Below are 8769 nucleotides of genomic sequence, written 5' to 3'. Positions count from 1 at the left end.
GACCACATTTACTCCACAACACACAACAATAAAGAACTCTTCAGCGCCATAAAAGAATTTGCCAAATCACAAGCCGAGACCATTAACATCCCTCCATCTCAGAAACTCTGTGACAGACTGGCCACCTTCTTCCATGGGAGGATCAAAGACATATAGGACAGCTTTGGACCCCAAGAATTTCTGAACACACCAACAACACCCCTGCCAGGATCCTCTGAACCCTCACGACTCCTGAATGACTGGACCCCCTCACGATGGATGAGACCCACTCCATAATGAGCAGCATCTACTCTGGAGCCCCTACTAACCCCTGCCCCCACTACATCTGCAACAAGGCCAGCGCCTCCATCGCGCCTTAACTCTGCAAGTCCATCAACTGCTCCCTAGAGTCAACAACCTACCCCGAAGATTGGAATCATGCTGAGATCCCCCAACTTCTGAACAAAGCCACAGCCGACCCAACGGTTCTCAAGAACTACTATCTTGTCTCGCTGCTGCCTTTACAAACTAAGGTTTCCCAGAAAGCAACCAACACTGCTACGCCAACACATCGAGGACAACAATATCCTGAACATCTCCCAATCAGGATTCAGAACTAACCACAGCACCGAAACGGCCCTGCTCGCCACCACAGATGACATCCGCTCCCTCCTCGACTGCAGACAAACAGCAGCACTCATCCTGCTTGATCTTTCAACCAACTTCAATACAGTATCTCACCGCACCCTCTGCGCCAGACTCCACACAGTAGGTATATGCGGCAAGGCCCTTCGATGGATACACTCCATCCTGACAGGCAGAACATATAAAGTCAGGCTTCAACCACACCTGTCATAACCTACAGCTGTGGAGTACCCAGGGATCATCGCTGACCCCCACGCTGTTCAACATCTACATGATCCCACTCGCCCCTATCATCAGGAACTACGGTATGAACATTGTCTCCTATGCTGATGACACCCAGCTGATCATCTCCCCGACGAGAACCTCTCAACAGCCAGGAAGAACTTCAGGGACGGAAAGGAAGCAGTCGCCACCTGGATGAGGGAGAGCTGCCTTAAGCTGAACTCCAACAAAACCGAGATCCTCATCCTGGAATCTTCCTACTCAGCCTGGGATGACTCATGATGGCCCTCAACACTCAGCAGGCACCTCCCCCCACATACCATGCACAAAACCTCGGCTTCATCCTTGACTCAGCGCTCACCCTGACCAGCAAGGTCAACTCCGTCGCTTCAACCTGCTTCCACACCCTCTGACTCCTATGGAAGAGCTTTAGATGGATACCAACAAACTGCCGAAAAACTGTGACACACACCCTAATCACGAGCAGATTTGACTACAGCAATGCCCTCTATGCCGGAACCTCCAAGAAGAACCTGAGCAAGCTGCAACTGTTTCAGAATGCCGCTGCCAGACTCGTCTTAAATATCGACCGTCGAGAACACATCTCAGAACACCTGAAAAACTTCTACTGGCTCACCGTCGAGAAAGGGATCAACTTCAAACTCCTCAAACACACCTACAGAGCGCTCCACAACAGCTAACTCAACCACTAAATCACCTGGTACACCCCTTCCAGACATCTCTGCTCATCCCAGCAGTCACTTGCCGACGTACCCTGCATAAAGAAGTCCTCAGCTGGAGGAATATCTTTCACATACCTGGCAGCAAAAGCTTAGAACATCTTACCTCCCCACCTCAGACAGTCGCCATCACTGTCTCAGTTCAGGAAGGACCTTAAGACCTGGCTCTTCAACTGATCTCTGAGGACACACCCCTCAGTGCCTTGAGACCCTATGGGTGAGCAGTATACTCGAAAAATATATGATGGATATGTTTGATTGGCATTTCTCATTGAGACATATATAATATAGCCATTTAACCAGCTATAATGGTTGCTAAAGCCCCTGAACCCGAGTTATATGCCCAAGCTGTGGCAGGTATAAACTGAGACAAAAGGGCTCTACGTTTATTAGAGCATTCCATCTGAGGGTAGGAAGGCAATGATTGGAATGTTAGAACAGAAGGTTTTTACCAGGCATTATAAGCCCTAAGCCACTTCATTGTTTTAATGGAGGACCCAACGTTCCAATATTGGGTTGAAGTTTCTGCCTTACATGTATATGATCTTTGCATAACATGTGAGTGACAATGAATACTCTCAAGCAGTATTTCTACTAAACCAGTCTAGCCTGCATGTTCTCCGCATAGCTTTAGTTCTGCCCTCACTTGTAAATATCCAGCATTGCATCCAGATCACAGTCTATGATTGGATTAAAATTACCACTATGATTTATTTCTCCCGCTCAAAACCCAGAGATCACATTTAGAACTTTGTCAGATAAACTCTCCTGTTCCACATTTGTTCAGTCGGTCACAGCTTTTACCATCATGCAGCTCCTTCTGTACCTATTTTTGCCTCAGATTGGGCAAAGGGAAATTTGCCACTTACTGGGTAACCTATATTCAACTGAAGGCAATCGTTTGTTGCAGAAATGCTTTATGTCTTCTTCACATCTGATCTCTCTTAACCATGTGCATCTCAGGTCACAGTTCAGAGGTGTAAGCCTACGAGATAAGTGCCACAATCCTTTTATTCTGGATGTTACCACTGCAGTTGTGGCCATGCCTCCTCGATCCAATTTTCCTGAAAAACAGCAAGGCAGGTCAACAGCTTTCAAGGCAAGTCTTTTATTTTCACTTCTATTCACATGCCAGATTATTGTTAAACTGTCCAGTACTGTCAACGGACAGAAGTGCCATCCTCAGGATCTTTCGGGGCAGTGGGCAGAAAATATTTTGTGACCACCTGTCAGGCACAGCTTTGAATATTGTACTCATTTTCAGCTAATTCAAGCCATCGTGGTGTCAAACAATGTTGAATTATATGTCAATCTTTTCTAAACATGGGATGTACATGATCAACCAAAAAGCATATACTGTTAGGGTCTGAAAGCCAAATATGAAAAAAAAAGCATGAACAACCCCCGGTGAATACATTTCTCTTTATGTTTGCATATAATCTTGCTAAACAACATTTTATATATTGAATTCAGTGCCTAACCATTCTGCTGCAATAATTGCATCAAAGGCACAAGAAGGGCGAATGTTTGTGTTAATTGCCTCAGTCCCCCTTTGCAACTGGCATCGTTGCCTCAACAGTAAAAATCAATATGCTGCTCTGAAGATTGTTTTTTTACTGTTCATGGGGAAAAATCTCACAAGTTTCTCCTTAATTCTCTTCCCATACCTTGACTGTCCTCTCTTCTTTCCACTTCTCTGGATACACAAGGAACTCCTACTATACTGAGTACAAGGAATGGGAGGGGTGGAAGACAGTTAAAGTGAACTGTAAAGTGTGAGGCACAGTAGAGGGAGAAGGAAAGTGTAGATGGAGATCAGGTAGGGGCACTGGTGAGGAAGGAAGATGCATAAAGTAAAATGAAATAGGTAAGGTAGCCAGGAAGAAAGATGCAAAGAGGTAGAATGAGGAAGAGGTAGGTAGATAAAACAAAAACAGAGAGATAGGTCAAATCTTAAAGTAAGGTAGAGATAGTTAGAGATAGGAGGAGGGAATGTATAGGGAAGGAAAGTGATGAGGTATTCTGAAGTGTGCGGGTAGAGAGAGAAATAAAGTAGAACATGAAGTGAGTAGGAGAGAAGTAAAGACAGAAGAATGTAAGGAGAGATGCTAGGTAGAGAGAGAGTGGTGACAGAGAGAGGGACAAAATGTGAAGAGATATAGAAAGACAAGCTACATAGAATAGAGGCAGAGAAAATTAGAGAGATAGAGAGATAAAGATTAAAAAGAGATTGAGGGCATATTTAAGAGCCCCTAGCTCCATTCCAACACCAAAAACGCTGCGTCATATTTACAAAGTGGCGCAATGTATACATTGCACCACTTTGTAACCATTTGAGCTGCATTATGCCGGCACCAGGCATAATGTATGCAAAAGGAGTGTTACCCCATTGAGGGGGGCAAAAAACGGGCGCAAAGAAATCTAAGAGATTTCCTGGCGCCATTTTTTTGGGCACTTTTAATGCCTGCTCAGGTGGTGCGAGCGGTGCGACGGCACCGGGCACTGACCTCTTGGGTGCGCTGTGTTTAGCAATAACTTCCAAAACTTGTGATTTAAAAGCACCTGCTGAAAAGTTCCTTCTGCGTTTAGCCTTCAAGAAACAATTAAAATGTCAAGATACCTCTTGTGATTGATGTTACTGCTAGAGAGAAGAGATGGGAGTTTTTCCTAGTGGCTGCTTTGACTCAACATAAAGTAGCATAGAGGGTTAATATGCCTGCTGCAAAAAACTGAACTTTGGGCCATATTTAAGAAAAGTGGCGCTGCACACAGTGCAGTGCCACTTTTCTTGCACCCCTTAGTGTCCCTCCTAGTGCCCCCCTAATGCCACCATTTGTGCATCATATTTAAAATACGGTGCACCATGGCAGTAGTTAGGGGACTAGCGTCAGAATTTTTTACACTAGTCCAGCGCTTTGCAGGATTAGCGTCAAACATTTTGACGCTGATCTTGCAAAGCACCCAGAGGCCCATTGTAACCAATGGAAGCCTCCTTTTAATGTGTGCTCTGAGCAGGCATTAAAAGTGCAGGAAAAAAATTACGCAAATAAATCTGTCAGATTTCTTTGCACCATTTTTTTGGCACCTCTAACGGGGATGCCCCCTTTGCATACATTATGCCTGGCGCAGGCGTAATGTAGCGCAAAGGGTTACAAAGTGGCGCAATGCATGCATTACGCCACTTTATAAATATGGTGCAGCATTTTTGGCCTTCTAACGCCACATTAACTCAAAAGAAATTACACTAATGTGGCGGTAGAATGGCACTAGGGGATCTTAAATATATATTTGAAAAAAGTGGTGCTGCACACAGTGCTGTACCACTTTTCTTGCGCCCCTTAGCGATTCCCTAGCACCACCATGTGTGCGCTGTATTTAAAATACGGCGCAACATGGCGGTAGTTAGATGACTAGTGTCCAAATTTTTTACGCTAGTCTGGCGCTTTGCAGGATTAGCGTAAAAACTGTTGATGCTAATCCTGCAAAGCACCCAGAGACCCATTGTAACCAACAGATGTCTCCTTTTAACGCCTGCTCTGAGCAGGCGTTAAAAGTGCCAGAAATAAATGACGCAAAGAAATCTGTCCGATTTCTTTGCGCCATTTTTTTGGCCCCACCTAACGGGGGAATGCCACCTTTGCATACATTATACCTGGTGCAGGCATAATGTAGCGCAAAGGGATACAAAGTGGCGCAATACATGCATTGTGCCACTTTGTAAATATGGCACTGCGTTTTTGGCCTTCTAATGCCACATTAGCGTAAAAAATAAATTACGCTAATGTGACATTAGAATGACGCTAGGGGCTCTTAAATATGCCCCTATATTTTAAGTGGCTAGCTGAGTGGATTAGTAAAGCCAGCCTTTAGAAGTGCTTTATAACATATGTATGTATGTGAAAGGGGAGTGATGGAGAGATGAGGGGCACATTTGCCGGGTGGTAGTGAGTAAAACCGAGGAGGAGGTCATGGTGTGGGGGCACCACAGTAAACTGTTGCACAGGGCGCCACAAGTTCTGAAGCCGGCCCTGTGTCCATGTTCTGTTGCTACTGGTCAGCTGGGCAGTTCTAGGAAAATGTCTTTTGCACCTTGTTGTGTCCATGTAGCCATACAGGAGGTGATGAGAAATGTTTCATATTGGGTTGTACAGTTACAGTCAGTATAGTACAGTTGCTGAGGAACATTTGGAAATTTTCTCTTAATTAAAAAAATGGGTTAGTGTTAAGAACCTTTCAGATTTATGAAATTGTTTTTGGTTTGACAACACAACCATAACCATTACTGTATCATGCTTCATTTGCAACAAGAAAACTGTTTTTCGGATGTGCGAAGCCCAAATTGCAGACTGTCTGCACTTGCGCTGTGCAGCCCATACTGGGCTGTAGCGTGCACTGGGTGAGCTCCGCTCCGCTGGCGGAGCTAGCAGAGTTTTTGGACTTACTCTGCGCTCCAGGTGGAGCGTGGAGTTCCAAAGACTCACTCCCTGCACGGGCCTAGTAGGGATGTAGAGCTAGGCACAGAGAATGGTGGAGAGGTGTGTATTGAGAGACTTGAGGGAGATAGAGATGAGGTAGAGGGAATTGAGCTACATGCACATAAATTACATATGTATAGATAGGTAGAGCAATGGTAGAGGTAAAAAAAGAGAGGAGGTGAGGTAGAAGAGGTGAGGTGAAGTAAAATCGTAGACTTAAGTAGGAAAGAATCATTTTTTTAAAACAAAGGGCCAGATGTACCAAAGGATTTTACCCATTCTGTGCCTATGGGAAAAAGCTTTCATACATATGGCCTAAAGTTACTACCGCCATCAACTGCCTGAAAGCCCAATCATTAAGGTTGGTTAATGCATGCTAAAGGCTGTGTGAAGTGTGCATGTCTCAATGTCCAATTTGAAAAATGAATATATTTTATACACACCATTTTTATCGTGGGTCTGACGTTATCACCTCACAAGGGGGTCTCTTGAGAGATGGGGCCCTGGTCAATTGGTTATTTTGCCCATGCTGTAAAATGACTAAGGGCAGACAAAAAATATCTCTTGCCAACAAATCCATTTGATTTATTTCTTGGACCTACCCTCTTACCCTTTAAAATGTTTGACACCTTGGTGAACCATCACCAGACTCCAGATACCCATTCAAACAGGAGTGACATATGATTTGCAAAATGTTTCGTGCATATTGGTTCAAGTTGGCCAAAATTAAACGCCACCAGGAATGTGCATTTTTAACATAACTACATATTGAGCTTGGCTAGTGAGATGTTAATGCTCACTCTTTAAACCTGCCGGAATGTAACAGGAGAAAAGTGTACTGATATTTACCTTACCAGGGCCGGCTTCAGGGCAGTGCGACTGGTGCAGCTGCACCTGGGGCTGACTGGGGGTGGAGGGCTGTGTTTAAAAATAATACTTAGGTTTAAAAGCACTTGAACTTTCTTGTTCCTCAAGCAGTTTTCAGGCAGCAATAAATATGTCAAGGTAACTCTGGTGATTGACGTTCCTACTGGTGAGAGATCCAGTTTTTCTAGTACCAGTTTTGACTCATCATAAAGTAGAGCTGAAGAGTTAATGTGCTGTTGCAAAGAAAGTGTGCCATGCAGATCACAAAACTGGGAGGCAGATTTTAGAAAAGTGGCGCTGCACCCAGTGCAGCGCCACGTTTCTTGCGCCCCCTTAGCGCCCCCCTACCGCAATCAAGTGTGCTCCGTATTTAAAATACGCCACACCATGGCGCAGGGTAGGGCGGCAATGACCTTAACATTTTTTAGCAAAAGATTTGCAGCTGCTGGTGGGGGGGGGACGATCCTCCACCCTAGCGGAGGAGCCACGCCTGGACTGAGTGTAAGTGAACTAAGAGTAGCGCTATAAAAAATTGAAATGGATGTCAGAGAGGAGCTATGGAAAGATGAGGGGCACACTTGGACAGTGGTAGTGAGGGAATGCATGTAGATGGAAGTGGGGGGGTGGGCCTCCCAAAAAGACTGTCACACGTGGCGCCACCAGCGCTGTGTATCATACCATGCAGATTTTGGTGTGGTAAATTCCAAAATCTGCATCTTCTCCCCAAAACCCCGTGAAAGGAGTTATTTATGCATCCGATAAATAACCAAGGGCCATATGTACCAACGCATTTTCCCATAGACACAGAATGGGTAAAACCCTTTGATACATCTGGCCCTAACTCTGCAGTATCGTTGTTTATGTAGTGCATGCAATAAGGGGAATCTCCATTCCTACGAACTCAGAATCAGGGCCTTAGTGATCTAGGAGCACTCGGAATAGTAGTACGGGTAACACTAGTGTTTATTGGTTTTGTAGTACTGTCACGATGAGAGGTTTGTCACCGCTTTGTGACGAAAACGTTTCCTTAGCCACTGAAGAGAACTACTGGCGAGAGAATCTAGGAGCAGGAGTTTTAAAATTGTCATATATATTTTTCCGAACACTTTTCTTTTTTTCCGCACAATTAAACACTCGTTCAGCATTCAAGCCCAGTGTCTTGAAAGTCCGGGTTAGTTCCTTACCTGCGTTTTACCCACGCGCGCTCCTTCTTTGTACTTTTCTGTACAAACTGGTGTTATCGTGTCCCCAGCACTAATTAGCTGATGCTGAAATTTATGCGCCGTTTTCTTATGAGTTCACTTTTTAACTGTTTTCGGAACAACTATAAAACTGGGTAGATATCGGTCTTCTTTTTTTATAAAAAAATAATGCAAATAAAAAGGGACACGAAAAGTACCCCGGGTTCAGCGAACAATTGATGGATTCATTGTAGCACGCATGAGAACTGCGGAAAGTGCACTTGATACAAACTTTCCACAGCCCTTCTTCAAATGCACCTGCGGCTCTCGATTCCAACCCAAACCGCAGCAGTGCTGCGTGAAGTGTGTCACACCAGCACTGCTTATTTCAGTCAACGACCCATGAACAGACTCCACCTGTCCGCTCCTGCTCTTTCCTAAACACCTGTTTCTTGACATTCTGTACAACATAATCTTCTGGTGGCATCATGTTACCACCGTGCCTTGAGGTCTATGACAGCGGAGACGTGCCCCGTGGCTGGAAGCCAGATAGACATCTCCGCCACCTCACTGTCTCACAGAGGCTCAGTGCACTGCCTGCCTGGCGTCCTCTGCCCCGAGATGTGCTGCAGTCAACGGGACTTTGTCTTTTGAAATAGT

This window comes from Pleurodeles waltl, chromosome 8 (assembly GCF_031143425.1).
Source record: "Pleurodeles waltl isolate 20211129_DDA chromosome 8, aPleWal1.hap1.20221129, whole genome shotgun sequence".
Classification (NCBI taxonomy): domain Eukaryota; kingdom Metazoa; phylum Chordata; class Amphibia; order Caudata; family Salamandridae; genus Pleurodeles; species Pleurodeles waltl.
This window is presented reverse-complemented; position numbering follows the sequence as displayed.